This window comes from Hipposideros armiger, unplaced genomic scaffold, assembly GCF_001890085.2.
Source record: "Hipposideros armiger isolate ML-2016 unplaced genomic scaffold, ASM189008v1 scaffold_246, whole genome shotgun sequence".
In the NCBI taxonomy this organism is placed as follows: domain Eukaryota; kingdom Metazoa; phylum Chordata; class Mammalia; order Chiroptera; family Hipposideridae; genus Hipposideros; species Hipposideros armiger.
In genome coordinates this window covers 1,700,159-1,711,706 of record NW_017731596.1, presented here as the reverse complement: position 1 = coordinate 1,711,706, position 11,548 = coordinate 1,700,159, and positions in this window count along the sequence as shown.

Sequence of the window (11,548 nt, the reverse complement as noted above, 5' to 3'; positions counted from 1 at the left end):
AATCTTAAAAAAAAAAGACTAATTCCAGTCATGAGATAACTTTTTAAAAATTTACATACAATAAAACCCACTGTTTTTCATGAACATTTCAATGAATTTTAACAAATGCATACTCATGTTATGAGGTGTGATCACAAAATATGGTGAGTGTTTAAATTAAAAAAAATTTACAGTAAAAAACACATTGCCATTAATCTCCTTCAAAATACTCCCCTCTCGCTTGGAACACACTTATCCCATCATTCTTGCCACTTCTTGAAGCAGTTCTGGAAGTCCTCTTTCATGAGTGTCTTTACTTCACATTCTCTGTCATCACAACACTCTGTCAAACATTACTTTTGGTATGGCAACTTCTGTCAAATAAAAACATTACAGTGTGTCCTCATCTACCTACTCACTGGATCTGGCACTGTGCGACTTCTGGCTCTTCCCCAAAGTCAAAATTACCACAAAAGGCAAATGTTTTGAATCAATTCAGGACATTGAGGCAGCCATGACAGCGCAACTAAAGACACTCATGAAAGAAGACTTCCAGAACTGCTTCAGAAAATGGCAAGAATGATGGGATAAGTGTGTTTGAGGTAAGGGGGAGTATTTTGAGGGGGATTAATGTCAATGTGTCTTTTACTGTAATAACTTTTCTATTTAAACATTCTCCGTATTTTTTATCACACCTTGTATGTGACCACCATCACAATCATCTCCAAACATTTTCCTTATGCTTCCTTCATGTCAACCCTGATCATATGATTGTAACTATATGTCCAGTTAAATATATGTGGTGACATTTGAAATTTCCTTGCACATTTTTCTTCACTATCCTGCATAGCTTAGTGGTGCCTGAACTCTTGTTGGTTCTAGGATAGAGGATGAAAAAGAAAGTGGCTTTGAGTTTATGAAAGGGAAAAGTAAAAACCAAAGGGAAACCCTTGAGTGAGTGTAGAAAACAACCATTGTGTGGTTCACTCCATCTCCTTTTAGGAAAACAGGAGCATGTTCTTCCAGGAGAGAAGAGTATTTCTGCAGTCCAGTATTCTAACAACTTCAGTTATGATGATGATGATGATGACAATGATGATGATGATGTTTCAACAGGGAAGAAATGGCTCAGAACCATTTTATGGTAAGCATCACCCAAGTGACATAATTCCTTCCTAGAAAAGTTACTACTCAGTTAAACCACACACTTATTTTTCACTTTTTATCTTTTGACTTGGGAAATGGTTATAAAAAAGCCCTGGACCAAAAGCCTTGATGCCTGAGGCTGGGACATTCAGAGACCTCAGGACCCAGAGCAGAACACAATTTCTTTGGGTTTTCCTTTTGGTCTCCACAAAATGTGGACATTTGATTAGAATGACTCCTAGGATCCCTTGAGTCAGGAGCAAGAACGGGGTGGATAATATACTTTTGGTTGCAGCTCACAGGTATTCCTTTGGCTTTCACCTTCAACCTTCATAAACTCCCTTCCTTACCTCTCCTGTGCCATTCTCATGTCTGTCTCTTACTTAACATGTCGCCCCTGCCTACTTTATAGCCTCCCTACTTAACTCCTTATCCCAATTTAATGACCTAATGATTCCTCCACCCCTTGGGATCTCTTTATTTTCTCATTCTTAGTGTTGGCAGCCCTCTTCCTCCAGACATCAACCCTAGGAGTTCCTTTCACTGTGACCTGTGGATTGACTGGACTTTCTCACTGTCCTGTCACCATCCACCCACTTCCTGATCTAGCTTCCCACCGCTACAACTTTCCTCAACCTTTTACCATGGAGGTCACTCCTTCTCCTCATTCTTTGTTTCTGGGGTGCATAGGAAAGGTCAACAGAGTTGGTTTTGAAGATTGTGGTGGAGGGAGAGCAACAGTTGGAGGTTTGTAAAAGTTGTTAGAAAGAGTTATCCAAACACTTAAAACACAGCAAAAAAGGTGGTGGTGTGTCCTTCAATATCACACAGGAGCAGAGGCCACTCAAGGATTAACTAGGAGAATGTACTTAGTTCACCTCATTGTTTATTACTGATCAAAGTAGAAAAAATAAAGTTACTTGTTAACTCTTTTGGTCTGATAGATATGCAAATAACTTCTGACTGGTGGAACAGATGACTTTAAAATTCCTGTTGGACATTTACCAGTTTTATATCCAACTTAGCAATCTTATTCTGGCATTACTTCATTAAGTTGCATATAAATATGTTAGCTTCTCAGATGTTCTTTGAACTAGTCATAACATCTTACTGGTTCCCTCATTAATTAATGAGTTAAATCAAATCTTTAACACATATTCATTTTATATTTGCCCAAGAGTCTAATTTTGCCTTTTTGAAAGTTACACTTTTGTAACAAAATAAAGCCCTGACAGATAGAAAGTGCTATGCACTGTTCTTGGGAAACTGCATATGTTTAGCTGAGGGGAGGTGTATGTGGAGAGCGTGGAAGATAAGGCTGAGAAGAAAGGCTAGGCACTTCTAAAGACAGCATTATGTTGAGTTATCTGTACCTAGCTCAGCAGGCAATGGAGAAACACTGAAGAATTTGGTAGGAGTTGTGTTTTCACTAGGTTTTCCTGGCAGTCATATGCAGGGCTAACTGAATTGAGGAGGGAACAAAGGGAAGCTGATGAGGGGACTGTGGCAGTCACCCCTGTTGGAAGAAATGAGGCCCTGGATTAAGGAGTAGCAGTGGGATATCATGGTTCAGAGGGCCTAGAGGACCAGGCAGACATCCTATCAGACACTGCGCATCCTAAGTTTAAACCATCTTTCATTGATTCTTCACCATTAGCCATGATACTGTGATTTTGGTCTTTACCATTTTCAAATTCTCTGTATTTTCTAACCAAATATTCAAACTCTACTATGTTTTCAAATGAATTCCCCGTGTTTTTCTCATGGTTCAGTTTGTTTAAGATGTGAAACATGCTCATCTCAATGACGCATATTCATTTTGACTCAAACTAACAGATGTCAGTTAATTTCAATGACACATGTTTATCTCAGGGCAGTGAGGATGAAGAGCAAGATGAAAACAAGAAGCCAAAATGATTATCAAGACACAATGATAGGAAATAAAACAGGAAGGAAAAGGAAAGTTCTGGGCTCTCAGTCAGAGCCAAGGAGAGAAACGGGCTAGTCAGAAGTTCTTCAGAATTCAATATCAAGACACATCCACATCCATTTATATGGAAGTATTCCCAGGGGCTCAATGTTGACAAGTTCTGGTATCTATGTCTCGCTTATGCTTGTATGAGAACTCTAACGTTAATGGAAAAAACAGATAAAAATAAATATATTCTGCTTGGGTCTACTGGCTTTTCTTATCTCGAAAATGGAAATAACTCCATAATGTTGCTGGACTTTCTCATCCTGTTCCTAAGAAATGTCGGGTTGTTGGCTACCCAAGCGTTGTATTCCAGGCCTCTTCCTCTCATCCCACCAGGCAGAAGCACAGCCCAGTTTCCTTCTTCAGCACAATAATGTCATTTTAAGGACAGTCACATCATCTGAACGTGTTATTATTTTGGTTCAGCCTTTACACTGAGTAATCCAGTGAAACGCTGATAAAGTAACACATCTGAGCTTTCTACATTTATCCAGAACTTACTGGCATTTAACTATTACCAATGGAGCATATGAAGGTGATAACAGGGAGACACTTAAGTCAGAGATTGCTGTTCCTTATTTAATAGCTTGAGACAGTAAAAGATTTGCGTCTGGATTTAAATGGAATCACCCTGAGGACACTTAACTCCAAGTTTGAGGAAAGTGCGCCTGTGGTCAGCACTATTTCTCATAGTTTTAAAAACAGGATGGGTGAGTGACTGACTTCCTGTTTCTCTCCTCAGTATCCTGACTGCGAGGCAGAGCTGCAATCACTGGGAGGGGACACAGCCTAAGCCCTGCTTTCAGCCTGTGAAAGCAGCAGGGCATCCATTTGCTGAAACACCATTATTATTAACAAAGCAACAGGGGTTTTTAAGAAATCTTCTGAGAATCTTAGCAGCATATTAAATAAGAGATGACCAGGACTGTGCCTTTGTAGAAGAGAAATAACCATTTTCATGACATCCCCAAATATCCCCCGAGCTGCATTTCTCACGACCCCCTCGGCCCCGTGCACCAGTCACATCACTCCATCAGTGTTACCTGTCGGCTCCATTTGCTCTCTTCCTGGAATGCACTTCCTCCCCTTTTTGCCTGTAGAAATTCTATTTAGTATCACAACCAAACTCCAGTACTACCTCCTCCACCCTACCTTCCTTCCCTGACACCTCCATGCCCCACTGCAGTCCCCATGAGTCCTTCTCTACTGGAGGGTTTTATGACCCTTACATCGCGTGCCGGTTTGCACACGTGTCCTCCACGCCCGCGCTAGACTATCATCCCCTTGAGGGAGGAGGCCTTTGCTTTAGTGGGAACCAGAAGAGCCTTAGCACAGCTTTAGGGGCTCACCTTGTGTGGAGTTTTTATGTTGACACACGTATGGCCTTTCTGGCTGTCAGAGCTACTCCATAGGTACGGGCTGCTTTCTCCCAGACAAGTTTCCTGTCCACCCCTCAGCCTGCATTCTTACTTGCAAATGCACCCCTCTGCATTCTCACCTGAGTGGCCAACGAGGGTAAGGCTCCTCCCCCAGCAACTGGAGAATGTGCAAACTGCTTCAGGGTGGCGCTTGTGAGAGTGTGCGTGTGCACCTGTGTGTGTGTGTGTGTGTGTGTGTGTGTGTGTGTGTGTGTGACAGAGAGAAAGAGAGAGAGAAGACATCTGCGTGTGGGACCAGCTGTAACTACCTATCTATATACCTATGTACTAGACTTAAATGACATTTTTAATTTTAAAGGACATTTTGGTTTTCCTTTTTTGCTTGTCATCTAATGGAACCCACCACCATCCCCTCAGCACACACTATTGCTGTTAACTTGTTCAGACCAGGGACCCTAACTTGGAATCAGAAAGTTGGTATCTCGGTAGAAAAGCATTACTTCCACGCTGAATGACAGTGGTGGCCTGTGGGCTCTTTCCCGGAGATAGGCGTCTGTATGGAGAACTGCTCTAGGACACTGTACTAGAACACGTGCCTTACAGAACAGAAAATAGGTTTAACTTTTAAAAACATATATTTAATTTTTGTAGAGAATGAAGACTCAGTTATACTTGAAGAAGTCTTAGACGTTGAAATGGCAGAGGCTTATGCATTCTTACTTGTAGCCATGATGATATACTAGGTGGACATGTTCCAGTGTGAAATGAAAAATGAAGAGAAATGCGCAATTTTATTGCAAAATAAGATTTCCAGTTTCCAGTTTCCTTTTAACAGCAAAAATAATATACCGAATTCCAATGAATCCAAAATTGCCATCATGGACTTCCTTTATCTGGAGAGGTCAACAGACTATTTTGGTTTCTCTCCATTGTAAGATTTCCTGCTAGAGCAAAAGGCATCTCTCAGTGTCAAACCTTTACCCTTAGCTTCAGGCCACTCTGCTGGGCTGGATGTATCATTAATGCCAGCGCTGCGGACACAGCAGGTATTAGGTCACCCTTTCATGGTTTACAGTGGGAGAGAGCACTCCCCACACGTCCCAAACAAAACAAAACAAAAAACAAAAAACAGGCTGAACGGAATGAAACCTATATGCAAGTACAAAGAATCATTAAAAAAATGGACATTTATATATACTTACAGGGCCCCTGAGGCAAGCAGCAAGCACAGCGCAGCTCTGGCTTCCAGGATGGGGAGAGAAAGAGTCGAATATACTGTCTCTGCGTGGGTTTCCTCCTCAAATGTTCAACTCCACGGGATTTGTTACAGATTCTGAGCTGGATGCTAATGAGGAGATCAAATATTGGATTCTTCTTCCTTAATTCGTAAACTTTATTATTAATAGTTTTCTCATTTACACTCATGGTCTAGTGTTCAAATCACTCTGCTTTGCCCAAGACATTGTTGAGACAATGAGTGTCAAGTCTTAACAGCCAACGGGTGGAGCTGACCACTTTCTGAAATCATGATGCATGTCTTGGGCAGAACCTCAGCCTCCCTCAATGCCTCTCCTCTCCCCAAGATGAGGCTGCTGATGAACTTGGATGACAAATCCTGGCAAATCTGGATGGTGCACGCTGCACAACCTCACAGTGTCATATTCTATTTCTATCCTCTGGGTAGACCAGAAGGACCGACTCTGCACATCAATTAATAATATGGTTTGTTCCTGCTTGTTCCTTGACAGTCAACATCTGTGCATTATGGGTAATGTCCCTCACCCCCACCCCCAACCAACACAAGCATACCCCTACACCTCTCTACTTGGGCAGTTTCTATGATTTGGGGGAAATTCCACAGGAGTTCATAGTGCATGATGTGGGCTGCATGGGACTGTGGAAAGGTGCAGAGCCGTGGTCCTGGGCTCAGGGAGTAGCTCCATGCTCCTTCCCTCGACTGCTTCCCCTGCACACCCACACCAGACACACACCTACGAAGCCTTTGCTGCCTGATGCCTGCCTCACCCTACTCTGGGAAGGCTATTTACCATGGTCAAGGTCACAAGTATGTAACACTCAGCAATCATGAAAGCAGCTGGCTTTTGTGGCGATCCCTCTGAAATAAGGTTTTGAATCTTTTTCACACACCCCTTCCACGCAGGGAGAACTGTAATTCTGTCTGAAAGTTTTAATTAAATGACTCCTGAACGATCTGCCAGATTTCATGAGACATAATAGCATCTATTGGACCAACGTTCCATTGTTGGAATGCTATAAATAGGAGCCAGGGAACAGACAGCACAGTTTAGTGTGTGTGTTTAGGCAGCAATGAACCTGATCTGTGTGGGCAGAGAGTGAGCAACAGGATCTCACAAAGGGAAGAGTGTGTTTGCCCAAAGCATTGATCTGTATCTGCAGGCTGGTGGCACCTCACCAGGAGATCAGCAGCTCAAAAGAATCGAGAAATTTACAATGAAAAGGAGCCCATATCCTTTAAAACAAAACTTTCAATTTTGAGGTACTTTTAAACATGCAGAAGAACAGCAAAATAGTACAGAGTTTTTGTATCCCCTTCACTCAGTTTCTCCAAATGTTAGCATTTACAAAACCACAGTATAATGATCACAATAAGAAATTAACATTTGCACGGTACTGTTAACCAAACTGAGGACTTTATTCATATTACACCAGTTTTTCCACTAATGTCCTTTTGCTGTTCCACATCCAATCCAGGATGTCACCTTGCATTTATTTGTCATGTCTCTTTGGTCTCTTCTGATCTGTGACAATTCCCTGTTTTTCCTTGTCTTTTATGACCTTGACACTTTTGAAGAGTACTGGTTATTTTGTAGAATGTACCTCCCATTGGGTTTCTCTGATGCTTTCTCATAATTAGATTAAGCGTGTGCGTTTTGGGAATGAATACCATCAAGGTGATGGTCCCTTCTTAGTGCATTATATCAGGGCTACATGATGTCTATCTTACTACTGGTGATATTAACCTTGACCACTAGGCTATGGGGTATCAGCCAGGATTCTCTACTGAAAACTTGATTTTCCCCTTTGTAATTAATAAATATTTAGTTTGAGGGAGACCCTTTGAGACTATGAAAATAACCTGTTTCTTTTTGAAATTTAGTTCACTAACTCTAGCATCCATTGGATGATTTTGACTGCAGAAATTTTTACTGCAGTTTCAATGGTGATTTTCTCCTTTTTTTTTTTTTTTTTTTGCTATTTCTATGTTTACTAACTGAAATTTCTCTAAGAGGAAGAGTTTATTCCCTCTCCTTCAAATATTTATTTATTTAGTTGTTTATTGGCATTAGTATGAACTCAGAGTTATTTATTTCATTCTGTGGTGTATAATCCAATAGCATAATTCTTTATTTTCTTGCTCAGTTTGCTTCAGCTTTGGCCACTGTGTGCCCTTTTGGGTTGCTCCTTATCCTGTCACATGTTTCCATCCTTTTTGTTTGCACACACCCTTACTTCCTGGCACCCCAAAGCCTCCATGTTCATCTTGCATTTTTTTTTTTTTTTTTGCACAGCCATGGTATCAACCACTTCTCCATAAGCCCTGGTTTCTTTTATTGCAGAGTAGAATTTGGGAACCAAGATCTATACACTGGATATGCTCACAGCTACTGGGGTGTCATTGTTTCCAGGTCCTCTCAGCAGGCAGAACCAGACCGCTGTACTGATTTTTCGGTAATTTCCGGTACTTTGCCTAGTACGTGAAAAAAATGCATCACAAACTAAAAATAACCAACCAATCGTGGTCAAACCTCATGGTTAGCCATTGCAAATGTCTGCCCCCATGTGTTTGAATTGACTTTGTGTGGTTTGATGTGAAAAAATTCTGAAAATTCACAATGAGCCCAGGTATAGGGGACAGTTAGGTTCAGGGCCTCAGGTCTGGTAGGGTTAATCTGCACATACACACACATCTGTGCTTACTTTTGCACATATTTAACTGTATGTATGTTTTATAAAAACATACATCCACATTGATCCTTTTGATTCTAATCCAACACCACGTGGTTCAGTCTAGCCCCTTCTCCTTATTTGTAACCTTTTTCTCTGACCGTGAGAAACCTGACTCTCATGATCTACAATATGTTTCTTATTTGTTCAGCCATAGTACACACATAAAGTGGTGTAAAATTGATAACCCACACCCCAGATGGAAACAAACTGGCCAAATAAAGTACAGTGTCGCATACAGTGCTTTCTGCCTTTAGCCTTTCGGTACCCAGTCAAAAAAGGTTTCCCAAAGGTACCCAGGTCATCTCTTTGCTTCCCTTCTCTTATCTGTGAGCTCACGTGACTGACTTGTAACACAGGTAGAGTCATTTCTCACAGTCTGCATTCTCTCCACACCATACTTATTGATTTTTTAAAATGTACTTTACAGCCAGGAAGTTCACTCTTTTTTATGGAGTTTTATGGAGTTTTGACAAATGAATAGTCTTTCATGGACTGCCACAGTTCCTTAGAGAGCAGTTCTATCCCCCACTTCCCACATTGCCTCAGGATTCCTGTTTTTACAGACAACCTTCCCACCAACACCCAATCCTGGCATCCGCTGCTCTGCTTCCCATCCCCATAGCTTGTCCTGTTCTAGAATGTTCTATTAATAGACTCATACAACATGAAGCCTCCTTTCGTGCAGCCAAATGCACTTAAGATTCATCCATGCTGTTCTACAAATCCATAGTGTGTTCCTATTTATTCCTGAGTATTATTCCATTGTGTGGATGTGCCATAGTTTATCCATGTTTGTTCGGAGGTCACGTGGGTTATTTCCAGCTTTTGGAAAAGAAAGTAGGTTTCTATAAAAATTTGCAATCAGATTCCTTGTGTGAACATCAGCTTTTCTTTTCTTGGGTAAATAACTAGGCCTGGGAATACCGAGTCATACAGTTGGTATATGTTTAACACTGTAAGCAAATGCTCAACTGTTTCCCTAGTCGCTTACCATTCTGCATTCTCACCAGCAGACGAGCAATGTATGAGTTCACTTGCTCTTCAGTCTCCCTGGCATATGGGATTGTCAAGTGGTTTGGTTTTAGCCATTCTAATAGGTGGGGAGTGGTATTATATTGGGGTGTTACTTACATTTACCTAATGACTCTTGGTGTTAATTATTTTTAATATGCTTATATGCCATTGTTGGAGACATATCTGTTTAGATCAAGGGTCAGCAAACTGTGGCTCACAGCCACATGCAGCTGTTTGGGTGCATTCTGCCTCAAACGTTTGCCGACCCCTGGAAGAGCCAATCCTATCCCTCGAAGTTTTGTGAGACCTAGAAAACAAATGAAACCACCATTATGTGAGTAATAGCCTTTAAAAGTTTTATAAATTAAACTGTGATAGTTTTATTTTAATTTTTTAAAAAGATCTTATTGGGGAATTGGGGAAGGGGAACAGACAAGTTGCTGTCCTTTTGTTCTTCAGTCTAGTTGTGGAGGACGTCGCTGAATTCACTGGCCCATGTTGGTATTATGATTGCACTCTTCCCGGGTGAGGCCATTGGATGGCCGCTCACGGTGGCTCTTGGCAGCTCTCGGGGCTGCCGGCAGATCACGGTAGCTTATGGCAGCCCACTGCAGCCTATGCCATCGCTGGTGACTCACAGCAGCCCAGCTCCAGGTTGAGCTGTTGTTCACCATCTTAGCTGTAGAGGGCGCAGCGTCACTGGCCCTCATGTGGGATCCGAACCAGGGCCCTGCTGCTCAGAGCTGGCATCCCAAGCCAACTCCTAACCAACGTGCCACTTGGCCGACCCTTATTTTCATTTTTAATTTCACGTCAGAGCCACAAGTACCTACCCAAAGAGCCACATGTGGCTCGCAAGCTGCAGTTTGCTGACCCCTGGTGGCTCTTCCATCTCAAAAGTTTGCTGACCCCTGATTTAGATCATTTGGCCATTAAAAAATTGAGTTACTTATTTTCTTATTTTGAGAATTCTTCATGTATTCTGATATAAGTCTTTTGTCAACAATGCGATTTTCAAATATTTTCTCTCAGATTGTGGCTTGTATTTTCAATTTTTTAAGTGTGTCCTTCTCAGAGTAAACATTTTTAATTTTGATAAAATCTAATTTATCATTTTTTTCCCTTTGTGTATTGTGGTTTGGTGTTATAATTAAAACTGACTAACTGAAGGTCATCAGGATTTGCTCCTATGTTTTCTTTTAAAAGTTTTATAATTTTATAATTTAAATAAGTGTATTATCTACTTTGAGTTTTTTTTGCATAAAATATGGTATAGTTCAACACTTTTTTTTAATGTTTTACATATGGTCGAGCTGTTGTTTTACATATGTCCCATAATTTCAGCATTATTTGCTGAAAAACTATTCTTCCAACATTGAATGCTTTTGCATCTTTGTTTAAAATCAATTGGCTGTTTGATTTTCTAGACTATTTTTGGACTCTCAGCTCTGTCCCATTGATCTATGTGTCTGGTCTTTTGGTGACATTATACTGCCTTAGTTATTGTAGATTTATAGTAAGTCTTTTAAGTGGTGGTATAAATCTTTCAACTTTATACTTCTTTTCCAAAATTGTTTTGACTATTCTAGTTTCTTTGGTTTTCCATATGTGTTTTATAATCAGCATTTCATAGCTACCAAGAAAGCCTTCTTGAATTTTGATTGGAGTTGCATTGGATTTACAGGTCAAATTAAGGAGAATTGACATTTTAACAATATTAAGTCTTCTAATTCTTGAATACAATATATCTCTCCATTGAGTTAGATTTTCTTTGATATTTTTATCAGAGTTTTGTAGTTTTCAGTATACAGATCCTGTACATGCTTTTTTAGATTTCTGAATTTTTAAAAATAATCTTGTATTTCAGAAGTGTATTTCTAGCATATATAAATTGACATTCATATGTTGACATTGTATCCTGTGACCTAGATGAACTCACTAAATCTAGGAGCTTTTTGTTTTTAGATTCTTTGGGATTTTCTAGGTAAACAATAATGTCGGTTAGTAGAGACAGTTTTATTTTTTCCTTTCTAATCTGTGTGCTTTTTATTGCATGAACTAGATC